Raw genomic sequence first — 17,756 nt, 5'->3', positions numbered from 1 at the left:
TAAAGGTTTCCCAAAGGAACTTGTTTGCAAAAGGCTTGTGCGGGGACAGTCTACGGCATTGCGATGTGGGGAGCTTTTAGCTGTGAAGTATTCAGACAAGAGAGATGTGTACATGCTGACTACTATCCACGATGAAAGTACTGTACCTGTGCCTGTTTGGGGTCAGGGTGCTGAAGTGCGCAAACCTGTGTGCATTCTAGCTTACAATAAGTTCATGGGTGGTGTTGACAGAGTAGATCAGAGGTTGGAACCTTATGCTGCTCTTCGAAAGGCTTACGTTTGGTACAAGAAGTTGGCTATCCATCTGTTCCACTTGGCATCATTTAATGCTTTCGTTGTGTACCAGAAGTCTTGTCCTGGGACGAAGATGACTTTTCTTAAGTTTCAGGAGTCTATAATAGGCAGCCTTGTACTTGTGCAGCAGGCAAGTGTTCCTAGATTTGGAGTGGTGGAGGAAGTGGCTAGATTGCAAGATCGCCACTTTCCTGAATCTATTCCTTCCACTACTGCTAGAGACTTTCCGACTAGAAGATGCAGAGTCTGTTGGCGAAGAGGCGTGCGGAAGGAGTCTCGTATATACTGTCCTGACTGTCCTTCTAAGCCTGCATTGTGTATGTCAGCTTGTTTTAAATCGTACCACACGCAAAAGAACTATTGGGAGTTTGATTGAGCTGTAAAGTGAATTGCTTGGTCTGCATTCTGTAAAACATTTTTAGTTTGTTTCAAGGATTGGCATTAGTGCAAAGTTTTTATTTTAAGAATTTGTGTTACCTGATTTGTAGGTATTTCCATTTGTTTAGTGTTATTTTCAAAAAAAGAATTCTAAATGTGTTTGTGGTTTGTGCCGGCTGGTGCTTGGCTGGCGGTGTGTGTGGAGTGGCGCTTGGCTGGTGGTGTTCGTGGAGTGGTACTTGGCTGTCTGTGCATGGAGTGGTGCTTGGCTGGCGGTGTGTGTGGAGTGGTGCTTGGCTGGCGGTGTGTGTGGAGTGGTGCTTGGCTGGCGGTGTGTGTGGAGTGGTGCTTGGCTGGCGGTGTGTGTGGAGTGGTGCTTGGCTGGGGGTGTGTGTGGAGTGGTGCTTGGCTGGCGGTGTGTGTAGAGTGGTGCTTGGCTGGCGGTGTGTGTGGAGTGGTGCTTGGCTGGCGGTGTGTGTGGAGTGGTGCTTGGCTGTCTGTGCACGGAGTGGTGCTTTGCTGGCGGTGTGTGTGGAGTGGCGCTTGGCTGGTGGTGTTCGTGGAGTGGTACTTGGCTGTCTGTGCATGGAGTGGTGCTTGGCTGGTGGTGTGTGTGGAGTGGTGCTTGGCTGGCGGTGTGTGTGGAGTGGTGCTTGGCTGGCGGTGTGTGTGGAGTGGTGCTTTGCTGGCGGTGTGTGTGGAGTGGCGCTTGGCTGGTGGTGTTCGTGGAGTGGTGCTTGGCTGTCTGTGCATGGAGTGGTGCTTGGCTGGCGGTGTGTGTGGAGTGCTGCTTGGCTGGCGGTGTGTGTGGAGTGGTGCTTGGCTGGCAGTGTGTGTGGAATGGTGCTTGGCTGGCAGTGTGTGTGGAGTGGCGCTTGGCTGGTGGTGTTTGTGGAGTGGTACTTGGCTGGAGGGTGTGCGTGGAGCGGTGTTTAGCTGTCTGTGCACGGAGTGGTGCTTGGCTGGCGGTGTGCGTGGAGAGGCGCTTGGCTGGTGGTGTGCGCTGAGTGTTTGGCTGGCGGTGTGCATGGTCTGGTGCTTGGCTGGTGGTGTGGGTGGACTGGCGCTCGGCTGGCGGTGTTTGAGTAGTTACTTTCTGTTGGTCACTGCACACACTGCTGGTTGAGTGACACTCCACGCAGTCCATCAATTTGTGTAGTTCCAGTGTCAGAAATGTGGGCGTGTGAAAGTGATGGGCCCTTGAATGGCGCTGTTTGCTGGTGTGAGTGTTGAAATGTGATGGGTCCGCGGCTGGCGTTGTGAATGTTTTGAATGTGTCACACGTACGAAAGGTGTATGAATGGCCTGTAAAGAGGTTGGTGCCTTGACGTGGCTTTACAGCTCACGAGCTGTGAGTCAGTGGTTCAGTTTATCATACTTGCAATTATACACAGTGTATTTCATTTTTGTGAAATTACTTGCGTATACAATTGTATGTACTGAATCATCACTCACCCTCGTGCCAAATCCAACCAGTATGTGTGTGTGCTTGCGGATTAGATGGGTGTGCAGTAATAATTGTTTTTTTTCTCTTTCTGCATTAGGGTGTACCTTGTCCCTTATTGTGATTGTTGTAATGTGTTGCTTTTATTCCAGATGGTGTCAGTGGTCTTGTTTGTATCAGGTATGAAAGGTGCGTGAATGGCCTGTAAAACGGTTGGTGCCTTGTCGTGGCTTTACAGCTCACGAGTTGCGAGTCACTGGTTTGGTTTTTATGCATTTATTTATTGACAGAGCATTTCATTTTTTTGAAATATCTTGTTAATAAAATTTTATATACTGAACCATCACTCGCCCTCGTGCCAAATCCAACCTGTATGTGTGTGTCTTTGAGGAATAGATAGCCGTGCTTGAATGTTTGACTTTTGAGTAACTCTGTTAAGGTGAGGTACCCTTTTACTCGGGAGAACAAGGGGAACGCTGGGTGGTAGGACATTTTTGCCGGCACGGCGATCCCACGGCAAAATTTTTGGAAAAGTGCTATTTTTACCTAATTAAGGTTTGCAAGGAGTTCTGGGTAGGAAAACATTGGGGGACCCATGCATGCCATACCTCCCTGGACTCCCCCGGGTGTCTACTTTTCAGAAATGTGTGGGTTTGGTAGGTTTCCCTAGATGGCTGTCTCGCACGGGGCCAGAAACCCAGGTAACCCCTCTTGCAAAAGCTGGAGAATTCATGTCCACCAGCTTTTGCAAGAGGGGTTACCCGGGTTTTTGGCCCCGTGCCAGACAGCCATCTAGGGAAACCTACCAAACCCACACATTTCTGAAAAGTAGACACCCGGGGGCTTCCAAGGAGGTATGGCTTGCGTGGATCCTCCAACGTTCCTTTACCCAGATTTCCTTGCAAACCTCATTTTTTGCTTGGAAAAAATCAGTTTTTTCACACGTTTTAGTGTGGGCAAGCGTGGCATCACTGGGCTCACACAAATTACCTCCCACCCAGCGTTCCCCAAGGTCTCCCGATAAAAATGGTACCTCACTTGCGTGGTTAGGCATAGCGGCTGCTTTAGGAAAAGGCCCAATTCATACTGTGGAGACGAAAACATTACCTTTAGCCAAATAATCTTATTTTTTGAGGGGGTTACCTGAGCTTTTGGCCCGGGGCTTGGCAGGCATCTTTGGAAACTACCAAACCCAAACAGTTCTGAGAACTAGACACCCGGGGGAGTCCAGGGTGGTATGGCATGCGTGGGTCCCCCAATGTTTTGCTACCCAGAAACCCTTGCAAACCTGAAATTTTGGTCCAAAAACCCACTTTTCCATACTTTTTTGGGTGGGATCTCGCTGCCGGAACAAATGTCCTACCACCCAGCGTTTCCCTTGTTCTCCCGAGTAAAATGATACCTCACTTGTGTGGGTGGGCCAAAGGCAAGTGACTTAGGCTGGGGTGCTTAATTTGTAAAACGTAAATGTGAGTAAAAACGACTTTTTTCAAAATTCATTTTTGGGGTGTTCTGCTTTGGGGCACCCACACAAGTGAGGTATCCTTTTACTCGGGAGAACAAGGGGAACGCAGGGTGGTACGACTTTTTTGCCGGCACGGCGATCCCACGCCAAAAAGTTTGGAAAAGGGCAATTTTTACCTAATTTTAAGGTTTGCAGAGAGTTCTGGGTAGGAAAACATTGGGGGACCCATGCATGCCATACCTCCCTGGACTTCCCCAGGTGTCTAGTTTTCAGAACTGTTTGGGTTTGCTACTTTGCAAAGAATACCACCGAGCCCCGGGCCACAAATTCAGATCCCCCCCGCCAAAATCAAGGTAGTTTTGCAATAAGGTAATGTAAATTCACCACCGTACGATTTGAACCGTTTCCTGTTGCAGCCACTATATCTATCCACGCAAGTGAGGTACCGTTTTTTTCGGGAGACCTGGGGGCACGCTGGGTGAGTGGAAATTTGTTGCTCCACGCAGATTCCAGAACTTTCCACCACAGAAATGTGAGGAAAATGTGTTTTTTTGGTCAAATGTTTATGTTTGTAAGGGATTCTGGGTAACAAAACCTGGGGGTAGGCAGACGAGTCACCCCATCCTGAATTCCCCTGGGTGTCTAGTTTTCAAAAATGTATAGGTTTGCTAGGTTTCCCTAGGTGCTGGCAGAGCTACGGCGCAAAAACAAAAGGTAGTCTTTTTGTCCGAATCGTGCTAAATTTCACTGGGAAATTGAGGTGCGACCATGCTGCGTTTTGCGCTGTTTCATGTCGCAGCCACTATGCCTACCCACGCAAGTGAGGTACCATTTTTTTCGGGAGACCTGGGGGCACGCTGGGTGGGTGGAAATTTGTTGATCCACGCAGATTCCAGAACTTTCCACCACAGAAATGTGAGGAAAATGTGTTTTTTTGGTTAAATATTTATGTTTTCAAGGGATTCTGGGTAACAAAAACTGGGGGTAGGCAGACGAGTCACCCCATCCTGAATTCCCCTGGGTGTCTAGTTTTCAAAAATGTATAGGTTTGCTAGGTTTCCTTAGGTGCTGGCAGAGCTACGGCGCAAAAACAAAAGGTAGTCTTTTTGTCCGAATCGTGCAAAATTTCACTGGGAAATTGAGGTGCGACCATGCTGCGTTTTGCGCTGTTTCATGTCGCAGCCACTATGCCTACCCACGCAAGTGAGGTACCATTTTTTTCGGGAGACCTGGGGGCACGCTGGGTGGGTGGTAATTTGTTGATCCACGCAGATTCCAGAACTTTCCACCACAGAAATGTGAGGAAAATGTGTTTTTTTGGTCAAATGTTTATGTTTGTAAGGGATTCTGGGTAACAAAACCTGGGGGTAGGCAGACGAGTCACCCCATCCTGAATTGCCCTGGGTGTCTAGTTTTCAAAAATGTATAGGTTTGCTAGGTTTCCCTAGGTGCTGGCAGAGCTACGGTGCAAAAACAAAAGGTAGTCTTTTTGTCCGAATCGTGCAAAATTTCACTGGGAAATTGAGGTGCGACCATGCTGCGTTTTGCGCTGTTTCATGTCGCAGCCACTATGCCTAACCATGCAAGTGAGGTACCATTTTTTTTGGGAGACCTGGGGGCACGCTGGGTGGGTGGAAATTTGTTGATCCACGCAGATTCCAGAACTTTCCACCACAGAAATGTGAGGAAAATGTGTTTTTTTGGTCAAATTTTTATGTTTGTAAGGGATTCTGGGTAACAAAACCTGGGGGTAGGCAGACGAGTCACCCCATCCTGAATTGCCCTGGGTGTCTAGTTTCCAGAAATGTATAGGTTTGCTAGGTTTCCCTAGGTGCTGGCAGAGCTACGGCGCAAAAACAAAAGGTAGTCTTTTTGTCCGAATCGTGCTAAATTTCACTGGGAAATTGAGGTGCGACCATGCTGCGTTTTGCGCTGTTTCATGTCGCAGCCACTATGCCTACCCACGCAAGTGAGGTACCATTTTTTTCGGGAGACCTGGGGGCACACTGGGTGGATGGAAATTTGTTGATCCACGCAGATTCCAGAACTTTCCACCACAGAAATGTGAGGAAAATGTGTTTTTTTGGTTAAATTTTTTTGTTTGAAAGGGATTCTGGGTAACAAAACCTGGGGGTAGGCAGACGAGTCACCCCATCCTGAATTGCCCTGGGTGTCTAGTTTTCAGAAATGTATAGGTTTGCTAGGTTTCCCTAGGTGCTGGCAGAGCTACGGCGCAAAAACAAAAGGTAGTCTTTTTGTCCGAATCGTGCTAAATTTCACTGGGAAATTGAGGTGCGACCATGCTGCGTTTTGCGCTGTTTCATGTCGCAGCCACTATGCCTACCCACGCAAGTGAGGAACCATTTTTTTTGGGAGACCTGGGGGCACGCTGGGTGGGTGGAAATTTGTTGATCCACGCAGATTCCAGAACTTTCCACCACAGAAATGTGAGGAAAATGTGTTTTTTTGGTCAAATTTTTATGTTTGTAAGGGATTCTGGGTAACAAAACCTGGGGGTAGGCAGACGAGTCACCCCATCCTGAATTGCCCTGGGTGTCTAGTTTTCAGAAATGTATAGGTTTGCTAGGTTTCCCTAGGTGCTGGCAGAGCTACGGCGTAAAAACAAAAGGTAGTCTTTTTGTCCGAATCGTGCTAAATTTCACTGGGAAATTGAGGTGCGACCATGCTGCGTTTTGCGCTGTTTCATGTCGCAGCCACTATGCCTACCCACGCAAGTGAGGTACCATTTTTTTCGGGAGACCTGGGGGCACACTGGGTGCATGGAAATTTGTTGATCCACGCAGATTCCAGAACTTTCCACCACAGAAATGTGAGGAAAATGTGTTTTTTTGGTCAAATTTTGTTTGTTTGAAAGGGATTCTGGGTAACAAAACCTGGGGGTAGGCAGACGAGTCACCCCATCCTGAATTGCCCTGGGTGTCTAGTTTTCAGAAATGTATAGGTTTGCTAGGTTTCCCTAGGTGCTGGCAGAGCTACGGCGCAAAGACAAAAGGTAGTCTTTTTGTCCGAATCGTGCAAAATTTCACTGGGAAATTGAGGTGCGACCATGCTGCGTTTTGCGCTGTTTCATGTCGCAGCCACTATGCCTACCCACGCAAGTGAGGTACCATTTTTTTCGGGAGACCTGGGGGCACACTGGGTGGATGGAAATTTGTTGATCCACGCAGATTCCAGAACTTTCCACCACAGAAATGTGAGGAAAATGTGTTTTTTTGGTTACATTTTTTTGTTTGAAAGGGATTCTGGGTAACAAAACCTGGGGGTAGGCAGACGAGTCACCCCATCCTGAATTGCCATGGGTGTCTAGTTTTCAGAAATGTATAGGTTTGCTAGGTTTCCCTAGGTGCTGGCAGAGCTACGGCGCAAAAACAAAAGGTAGTCTTTTTGTCCGAATCGTGCTAAATTTCACTGGGAAATTGAGGTGCGACCATGCTGCGTTTTGCGCTGTTTCATGTCGCAGCCACTATGCCTACCCACGCAAGTGAGGTACCATTTTTTTCGGGAGACCTGGGGGCACACTGGATGGATGGACATTTGTTGATCCACGCAGATTCCAGAACTTTCCACCACAGAAATGTGAGGAAAATGTGTTTTTTTGGTCAAATTTTTTTGTTTGAAAGGGATTCTGGGTAACAAAACCTGGGGGTAGGCAGACGAGTCACCCCATCCTGAATTGCCCTGGGTGTCTAGTTTTCAGAAATGTATAGGTTTGCTAGGTTTCCCTAGGTGCTGGCAGAGCTACGGCGCAAAAACAAAAGGTAGTCTTTTTGTCCAAATCGTGCAAAATTTCACTGGGAAATTGAGGTGCGACCATGCTGCGTTTTGCGCTGTTTCATGTCGCAGCCACTATGCCTACCCACGCAAGTGGGGTACCATTTTTTTCGGGAGACCTGGGGGCACGCTGGGTGGGTGGAAATTTGTTGATCCACGCAGATTCCAGAACTTTCCACCACAGAAATGTGAGGAAAATGTGTTTTTTTGGTCAAATGTTTTTGTTTGAAAGGGATTCTGGGTAACAAAACCTGGGGGTAGGCAGACGAGTCACCCCATCCTGAATTGCCCTGGTTGTCTAGTTTTTAAAAATGTATAGGGTTGCTAGGTTTCCCTAGGTGCTGGCAGAGCTACGGCGCAAAAACAAAAAGTAGTCTTTTTGTCCGAATCGTGCTAAATTTCACTGGGAAATTGAGATGCGACCATGCTGCGTTTTGCGCGGTTTCATGTCGCAGCCACTATGCCTACCCACGCAAGTGAGGTACCATTTTTTTCGGGAGACCTAGGGGCACGCTGGGTGGGTGGAAATTTGTTGATCCACGCAGATTCCAGAACTTTCCACCACAGAAATGTGAGGAAAATGTGTTTTTTTGGTCAAATATTTATGTTTGCAAGGGATTCAGGGTAACAAAACCTGGGGGTAGGCAGACGAGTCACCCCATCCTGAATTGCCCTGGGTGTCTAGTTTTCAAAAATGTATAGGTTTGCTAGGTTTCCCTAGGTGCTGGTTGAGCTACGGCTCAAAAACAAAAGGTAGTCTCTTTGTCCAAAGAGCTTAAGATTTCACTGGGAAATTGAGGAGCGACCACGTTGCATTTTGTGCCGTTTCCCGTCGTAGGCACAAGGCCGACCCACACAAGTGAGGTACCATTTTTTTGGGGAGACCTGGGGGCACGCTGGGTGGGTGGAAATTTGTTGATCCACGCAGATTCCAGAACTTTCCACCACAGAAATGTGAGGAAAATGTGTTTTTTTTGGTCAAAATCTGAGCTTTGCAAGGGATTCTGGGTAACAAAACCTGGTGGTAGGCAGTCGAGTCATCCCATCCTGAATTCCCCTGGGTGTCTACTTTTCAAAAATGTATAGGTTTGCTAGGTTTCCCTAGGTGCCGGAAGAACTAGGGTGCAAAAACTACAGGTAGGCACTTTGCCAAAAAAGGGTCAATTTGTAACTGCAAAATTTAGGTGTGAGCACGTTGCATTTTGCGCCGTTTCCTGTCGCAGGCACAAGGCCGACCCACACAAGTGAGGTACCGTTTTTATCGGGACACTTGGGGTAATTCAGATTTGTAAATCAACTGTTATTACCAATTGAGCTTTCTTGCATTTCTCCCTTTGAATGAAAGATATTGTGTAGAAAAAAAAACTTTATGAAAAATGACCAATAATTCTCATGCTAGTATGAGTATTCCCAACTTTGAAAATGTGCAATTATATACTGTTTCTGAACTCTATAATTTGTACCCAATTCATACATACATAGGTGTCTTTCATGCAGATTATTCCATGTGTACATTTTCCAAGACAAAGTGCACTATACCCAGTAAATGAAAAAATACCATTGCAAGTTGCTGCTCAGTTTTTGGATCTGGGTTCGTCGGGTTCTTGGTGAAACTACAAGTCCCATATATCCCCACAACCAGGAAGGTCTAACGGATGTAACGGTATATTGCTTTCCAAGAGCTGTCAAAATTAGAGAAAGTTATAGGTGAAAACGTTGAGACAAAAGGCCGTTGTTTTCAACAAATTTTCAAATATTCCAATATCTAACTGTTAGTTTCTATAACGAAACCTTCATGGATTTAGACAAATGACCCCTTTCTGAATTCAGAATTTTGTCTATTTTTCGGAAATGTAAAGCTTTCCAGGATCCATTATTGCTTTCAAACTCATTTCTACCATTAACTGGAAGGAGGTGGAAAGCTCTAAAAATAGCAAAAATAGGCTATGTCCCAGAAAAATGCCAAAACTGAGTGAAAGATTTCGGTTCTCTGACAAAACACTGTCATTCCCTAAAAGCTGAGAAAATGGAGAATTCAGCTCCACAAACCCTTTTTTGATACCATATTCAGGGAAAAAGCCAGAGGCTTTCATTTGCAGCCCGTTTTTCCCATTTTTCTGAAAAAAACAATAAAAACACTATATTTTGGTTAATTTCTGGGACCCCTCCAAGGGAATCCACAAACCCTGGGCGCCTTTAGAATCCCCATGATGTTGGAAGAAAAGGACGCAAATTTGGCGCGGATCCCTTATGTGGTCAAAAAGTTACAAGGGCCTAAGCGCGCACTACCCCAAAACACCAAAAAAAGCCTTAGCACAGGAGGGGGAAAAGGCCTAGCAGCGAAGGGGTTAATGCAGGCTGAGAAATGTGTCCTTGTGAGTGCAGGGTGAGAGGTGTGACTCCGCGGTGAGTGCTGGACTTGTTTGCGTAGAGTGATTGCTGGGTCGAGTGCCATGCCCATGTGAGTGAAGATGTGAGTGAAGATGTGCGAGAAGATGTGAGTGAAGGGTGAGCTGTGTGAGTGACAGGAGTGCCTATGTGAGTGCACAGTGAACAATATGACTGTGTGAGAGTAGAGTGAGAGGAGTGACTGCAGTGTGTGTGATGTGACAAACAAGTTTGGGTGTGGGGGAAGTACAGAGTCGGAGAAATGAATGCATGTTTAGCGATATGTTTGAGTGAGATTGCAAAGTGAGCAGTGAGAGTGACAGGTGAATGAAGAGTCACATGAGTGCAGGGTGAGTAGTGTGTTCATGTAAGTTCAGGGTGAAAAGCGTGAGTGCATGGTGAGTGGTGTGCTCATGTGGCTGCAGGGTAAATGGAGGGAGAACATTGTGAGTTCATGGCGAGGGGCATGAGTGCAATGTGGTTGCTGTGAGTGCAAGGTAAGTGGTGTGCTCGTGTGAGCATAGATTATGAGGAGGCTATACAGTGTGAGAGTAGGGTAACAGCGTGAGTGCAGTGCGATCGCTGTGTGTATAGGGTGAGCGGAGAAGTTGACAATTGAGTGGAGGGTCATGTGTGTGCAGGGTGAGCGGTGTGCTCATGAGAGTACAGGTAAGGAGGAGGGTGAATGGTGTGAGTGCATGGTGAGCAGTGTGAGTGCAATGTGATCACTGTCAGTGCAGGGTGAGCATGAAAGTGAAAGGTGAGAATTCATTTTCGAGCAATATTTTGGTGATTCTGCCAGGAGAGACTGGTACCTCGGACCTGACTGCAGCCAAAGGAACAGGCCCTCGCCTGTACAGATTCACATCTGCACAACATGAACGGTGAGCAGACGCCGCAATTGATTGGAAGTTCTGCTGAATCCGTGGGCGGAGGTCCATCCTGCAGCTGCCGTCAGAGACTACATCTGATCCTTAGTCTCAGCATTTGGCGTATGGCAAACTAGGGAGAAGTGCAAAAATGTAACCTGAGTGCCCTGCCACTGACAGAAATCTGGCATTTTATCTATTTTATGTGCCCGATCTAAGCAGTCCCAAAGTGGCCTTGGAGGCAATTCCGCGGAGGTCACTTTTTTTCGATAGTCAGCACGCTAGAAAGGGTGAAGGTTGTTTGTCACTTGGACCGGTGGGCGTGTTACAGATGGTGTGCTTTTCCCCTGGGTCAGAGTTGAGGCCTCACCGCATGGGATGCTGGGTGGACATAGATGGTTCGCATTAGCCCTTGGTGTGATATAGGGTGACCACCACAATCTTATTTTTAAGTCTAAAGAGTTTTTCTCAATGCTACTGGTTTCTTAAAGCACAGTTGGTATCTGAAAGAAGTGAGAGGTTATGTTATGTTAATATTATTTATTGTGCGCACAGCTGCTCCAGCAAAGGAGCGTCCTGGCGCCCGACAAGGTAAAACATAACACTACCAACAGAAAAGCAAAGAAGGGACAACTAGGGGGCAAAGCTAAAACAGAAAAGTTTTGATGGCTTTTCGAAACTGCAAGAGATCCTCCAACAACCGAATCTCAACCGGGAGAGAGTTCCAGATAGCCGCGGTTTTTACACGAAAAGATCGGCCACCGGCACGACAAAGCTTAAACCGGGGGACCACGGCGAAAGCCTGGCCCAGTGATCGGAGAGAGCGTGTCGGGACATAAAAAGACAAGAGATTAGACAAGATCTGAGGGGCAGTACCATTCAAAATTTTGAAGGCCTAACATAGAACATTAAAATGGATTCTCATCCTCACCGGCAACCAATGCAAGGAGTGAAGAACATTGGAGACGGGGCAGAATCTAGGCAAACCAACTATCGCTCTGGCTGCAGCGTTTTGGACCCGCTGCAGGCGGGTGATTTCTGCCTGGTTGGCCCCCACCAGGAGGGAGCTGGCGTAGTCAAGCCGGGAAATTACCGTCACCTGAATCACCAGCTGCCTGGTCGGGGCATCAAAGAATTTAAGTACAGGTCTTAGGCCCCGGAGAACACCAAAACAACTGGCCGCGTTTTTTTTAGTGTGGCCAACAAAGTTGAGGCTAGATTCCAGCCAGACTCCCAAGTTTTTTAATTCTGAGACCGGAGTCGGAGATGGTCCCAACTCCGAGGGCCACCACCTGTCCCCCCAGAGCTCAGCTCTCTTTCCGACAATCATAATCTCTGTCTTTGTTGCGTTAAGCTGGAGACAGTTCGCCGTCATCCAGTTAGCCACCGCCTTCAGTCCATTCTGAAACCTGGGGGCATCAAACTCCGCATCCCCACTGAGAGTAACCGCCAGCTGAGTGTCGTCGGCATACGAGACAATAATCAGGCCCCATTGCCTTGCGACCTCAGCCAGCGGTCTCACGTATAGATTAAATAACGTGGGACTCAGCGAGGATCCCTGCGGAACCCCCATGGCCAGAGGATGGAATTTGGACTGAAAAGGTGGGGTGGCCACGCAGAAGGAACGATTGTCGAGAAAGGAGCGGAACCACTGCAGGGCCTGTCCCCCAACACCAATCTCCTCCAACCGGTGCAGCAGAATGCTGTGCGAGACGGTGTCAAAGGCGGCGCTGAGATCTAATAATACCAGCGCCGCCGTCTGTCCAGCATCCAACACCGCACGCAGGTGCTCCACCATAGCAAGAAGGGTGTTGTTTGCTTTGAACGGTGGGCATGACACAGATGGAATGCTAAGCCCCTTGGTGTAAAAGAGGGTGCAATTCGGACGCTGGAAAAAAGATTTAAATCTGGGAGATTAGGTGTAGCTTGTGTTTGCCCAAGAGGGGCCTGTGGTTCTTTGAGGTATTTCTTTTCTCTGCTAACAAATTGTCATTTCTTTGTCTGACAGACTATCGGGCTCACTTAGTCCTGTGTACCACGCAGGGCTTCCCCTGTTCACAGAATAGCATGCACTAGGAGCGGGCTAAGGTATTTTTAGGTCTCGCCCTGGAATTAGCATCGAAAGGATGCGTCCAGGGTTGGAGACGTATAGTTAGCTGTCTCGAGGGAAGGACGGACGAGAAGGTGTACGAGCTTTGCTTGTCTTGTATTTCACTGCCTGCACGCGCACCGCCATTCACGCATGCGCACATACACAGCCACACCGCCACTCACGCATGCGCACATACACATCCATACACAGGCACACACACCCCCGTCGCCGCCGCACCTACACACAGAGACCCCCCATCTATGGCCCAGGAAGCGGCGAAGCGCCAGCGTGGCTCTCCCCGGAGCAGCGGGAGAGCCGCTCATTTAATATGCGGCGCAGCCCATAATGCCTTGCAGGCACAGGCATACACACAGACACACACACAGACAGACGCGCAGACAGACGCGCAGACAGACACACGCACACACACGCACACACACACAGTCACAAAGACACACACACACACACACCGCGCCCCCCACTATGGCCCACTTACCGCATCAGCGGCCTCAGCTGCCACCGGTCCTCTGGCCATCCACTCCGTGGGCGCGGGCTTCTCGTAAAGACGGAAGTCCCGCCCCACGACAGCCGTGAGCGTGCACATCCCAAAACCGGAAGTTCGGGAGTGTGCACGCTCACGGCTTCTTGTTTCTTTTACTAGTGAGTCGGAGATACTACACCACGATAAACAGTATGAACCGTTTTACTCTTCATTCGTTGCCCTGTCCACGCATTACATCACTACAGTATGCGGCCAGAGCTGGGTGTGGGAAGTCGGAAGAAACCAAAATATCTCTTCGCTTCTGCGAGTGCCCCTGGCTCGTCGGCTGTGGTGGCGCCTCTAAACTGGTCTGCAGCGGGTATGGCCAGCTGAGGCCAGTATGCGTGGAGGATTTTTGGTTGATCCCGGTGAGAACGATGCTAAATCGTCCCAGAAACGGAAAGCACAGGATTATTCGTCTCTGAGATGTCACCGCAAGTTCCAAGTATGTTGCTGGGCTTTACATTCTGCTTTTTAAGAAGTCTTGTCTGCGTGTTTAACGGGGGAGAGTCGTTCTGCACAGCACTGCCCTCAAATCCTCACCCTTCTCCCACTAGGGAACATGCCATGAACCGTGTCATGTATAATAATGACGTGTGTAATACTATAGTGCGCTTATGCTTGTGTGTTAGGTCTTGTGCTGTTCAACACTATGCCTTTACATTTTTATGGTGCTTTACACTTTAGGTTATGTAAAACTGGCACGTGACTTGAACTACGTGGTCACTTAGCACTTAAGTGGAGTGTCATATTGAGGATAAAAATAGAATTTCAAAAAATAAAAAGGAAAAAATGGTAGGGGGCGCTTGTATAGTTTGCCTAGAGTGTCATTGGTTGGAACTACTAAACACCCTCCTGTCATGTTATCTCGTGTTATGTTATGTTCCGCGTTATGCAATATTATGATGTGCCTCTTACGGTAAGGTTAGTTCACAAATAAATGCCACTAGGGCAAATATACTTGCATGGTTCGCACTAAGGAGCTAGTTGTTGGAAGCTAGTCTAGGGCCATCTCTGTTGTGATGTTATGTTACGTAACGTTATGCTCTGTTATGCATGCCACGGTGAAGATAATTCATAACAAGCATTTGCAATGCAATAGGTCTCGCATTATGAAAGTTTGAGCTATTGATATTGTAAATGACATTTTTTCTATTGATGTGTTGGTTTTGAAAATAGCAAAATTAATACTTTTGTCATTTATAATGGCAATAGTTATAACTTTCGCAAATGTGACACCTATAGCATTTGTAATGCAACATGTGCCACCACGGCTAAGGAGGAGGACCAAGAGAGCTCACTCAGAGGGGCGCCATCTGCAGGGCAGAGAGAGAAGAGCAGCAGGGGTCAGAGGCAGGAGGCATTGACGAGAAGAGAAGCAGAGGACAGAGAGGCAGGAGAGGCAGGAAGGGACAGCTCTGCAAAGCCCCGGGAGAGGAACCCCGCTGTCACCTGCTGAACATGTGGGGCTGTGACCCCGCGCGGGCACTGACGTAGTGTCAGGCTCCTGAATGCCCACACTAAACACCTGTCAGTTGCAAGTCCCTGGTGCAGTGCGCCTAAGCAAGTCTTGCAATGTGCCTCGTGCCCACTTAACCCTCCACACACGTTTTCCCCACACTTTCATGTTGCCCTTGGCTTGGGAACAGTCACGCCATCTCGGTACCAGGTTGCGTTTGGAGGCCCAGTTTTGTGCCCTCGGCCTTTCGTCTGACTGAGGCCAGGGGGTATCAGGGGCAGTGCAGAGTCGGGCGTGGTGCCTGCGGGAGCTCGGGTGGGCAGAGTTGGGTAGGTTGGGGAATGTCTAAGCTGGTCGGGCGAGGCCATGCAGGAGTGCTAGGAGATGGCATCTTAGGCGCTGTTTAAAGATGATGGAGGTGGTTGCGGGGCGCTGCCTATTTGCGGGTGGTTGATGGAGGTGTGGCAGAGGGCTTGGAGTGCCTGGGCTTGAACCGGACATGGGGGTCAGGCATGGCATTATTGGGGGTGGTCGAGGTGATTGGGGGTGGGGGGGTGAGGATGTGCGGGCAGCTGCAGGGCTCATGGTTGGTCCGGGCGCACGGGGAGGACACACCTCGGGTCGCGGTGCAGTCGGAGGCGCAGGGGGTCTCGGCCGCACACGGGCAAGGACCGGGGACTAGGGGTAAGAGCTGTCGGGCATCGCGAAATGTGCAATGGTGCTCGCCTCCTGGCTTCCCCCGGATGCCACTGGTGGGCCTCGCAGTCGATGGCGACAAAGGTTTTTGTAAACATGTGACTGGTGCAGGTGGCCTCTTGCGGGATGGATCAGGGCTGCCAGGGTGCTTAGTGCAGCATAAATAGCGGCGGAGGGGATGAGAGCGATAACAGGGAGGGTGGGTGCGAAGTTTTGGATGGGTGTGTACACGGGAAGGCTTTGACGCGGGGAAGGGCGCTCGGGAAGGGGGGCCGGTTTAGAGTGGTTGGTGAGCCAGTGGAGGGTTGCGGATGGGGGCTCGAGAACACAGGGTGTGGCCTGGCAGGTCAGAGGGAGGAGGGTGGGGGGAGGGCTTATGCGGGTAAGTGCCAATGCAGTTGGGAGTCGGCAGAGCGCAGGAGCAGTGGGTGGCAGGCAGGGGCCTTTCATCCTTCTGGGGCCGGTCGGGACAGGGTTTTAGTTCTGCGGGCGCTGAGGAGGCATGGCGGGGGGTCGAGCACTGTTTGGAAGGGGGATTGCAGTGGAGGGTGCGGGGATGAGTCATGGGGTGCCGCGCGGAGAAGTGCCCTCGGGGGAGGCACGCAGGGAGGGTGGCCAGTGGACCTGGAGTGGAGGGTGGGGATCATCATTTATGGCAATAGAGGCCGCTTGGGAAACCGGTTCGGCATTGCACAGCGGGCTTGTGGATAGCCGCCTTTGGGTGAGACAGGCCGGACTGGAAGCGATGGGCGGCAGTTGCCAGCATGTCTGGTTCTAGGACAGCTATTAGGCATGGCCAATGAGAGGGTCAGCTGGGGGATTCACGGGCGCCCAGCTTCATTGCGTGGGATGGCCTGTTCTGTGTTGCACAGTACCCTACTAGATGCGCTGCAATATGCCAGAGTGCGGGCGGGGGCTGGTTGTGTGAGTGGTAAGATGTAATTTGTTTAATTATTTATGCGTGTTTATGTAGCGCAGACTTTACCCGAAGGTGTCAGAGCGCTTTGCAATAGGAACAGTAATGATACACAGGAGACAATTACAAGTGAACACATTACAAAAGTAAAACGTTACGTTACAAGAGGCAAAAGTGACAATGGTGAGCAACAAAATACAAGAGGTAGCAAATGGTGCATTACATGAAGAACAAGCACAGCCAGAAGTATACAAAATAGTTACCAACCGAAGAGTCTCGCGCCTGCCTCTGCGTCGTGGCGCTTTCGACGATGGGCTTCAGGCCTCGGGTCAGGAGCGCCTCTCAGCCCTGCCGGGCACACCTCTGCACCTAGCAGTCCTCCGAGGCTTCTCGGCGCCCTCCCCGAGACCCCGCATCCTTTTCCCGCGCCGCAGGCTGGAACAGTCACGTGGACTCCTGTGGCGTGGCGGCTGGTGCCTGGAGGTCTGGCAGATGGCATGCAATGCTGGGGGCTTTTTCTGTCTACACCCCACAGGAAGTTGGTAATAAAACACCAAAGACTGAGGGAGGCCAGGAAGAAGGGGCCGTGATTTAACAGGGCCCCGTGTAATGATTGAATATAGGTGAGAACTGGATTTTCTTTGGCCAAACCAGAGTAGCGAAGCCAGGCAGGGTCTGTCTAACTAAAGGAAACAGAGACTGGTATGGTAAAACCAGCCAATTGCATCGCGGCCCGGCCGGAAGTCCCGCCTCCTCGAGCACCCGAGAAAGGAGAGGAAAAGTCTTCCCGCGGCCCGGGGCTCCCGTGAGCTGCGGAGTGCCCCGGAGCCGCCTGCGCAGAGGAGTAGCTTTTGTCCCGCGGCCCCGGAGAAGAGCTGCAGAGCCGAGGAGTCACACCGGGAGCAAAGAGAAGTGCTGCGGAAAGAGCCCCGAGGAGCGGGAGCTCTCGTGTAGCCCCCGCCAGCAGAGCCCGGTGCCGGTGAGTGTTGTCAGGTGGGGGGGAGAGCTGGGGCGGGGGAGGGGGGGCGAGATGTCTCTGTATGTATGCGGCGGCCGGGGGCGCGAGCTGCGGCGGGGGCGGGGGAGGGGGGGGAGATGTCTCTGTATGTATGCGGCGGCCGGGGGCGCGAGCTGCGGCGGGGGCGGGGGAGGGGGGGAGATGTCTCTGTATGTATGCGGCGGCCGGGGGCGCGAGCTGCGGCGGGGGCGGGGGGAGATGTCTCTGTATGTATGCGGCGGCCGGGGGCGCGAGCTGCGGCGGGGGAGGGGGGGAGATGTTTCTGTATGTATGCGGCGGCCGGGGCGCTTCTGTGTATGCGGCAGGGCGGGGGGAATGTCTCTGTATGTATGTGTGCGTGCGTGTGCACATTAGATGCAGTCAAAGCGCGCTCACGAGGTCAAAAGGCACTCCACATGAACAAC

The sequence above is a fragment of the Lissotriton helveticus genome, chromosome 11 (assembly GCF_964261635.1).
Source record: "Lissotriton helveticus chromosome 11, aLisHel1.1, whole genome shotgun sequence".
NCBI classification, from domain to species: Eukaryota; Metazoa; Chordata; class Amphibia; order Caudata; family Salamandridae; genus Lissotriton; species Lissotriton helveticus.
Note: the sequence above shows the minus strand (reverse complement) of the source record.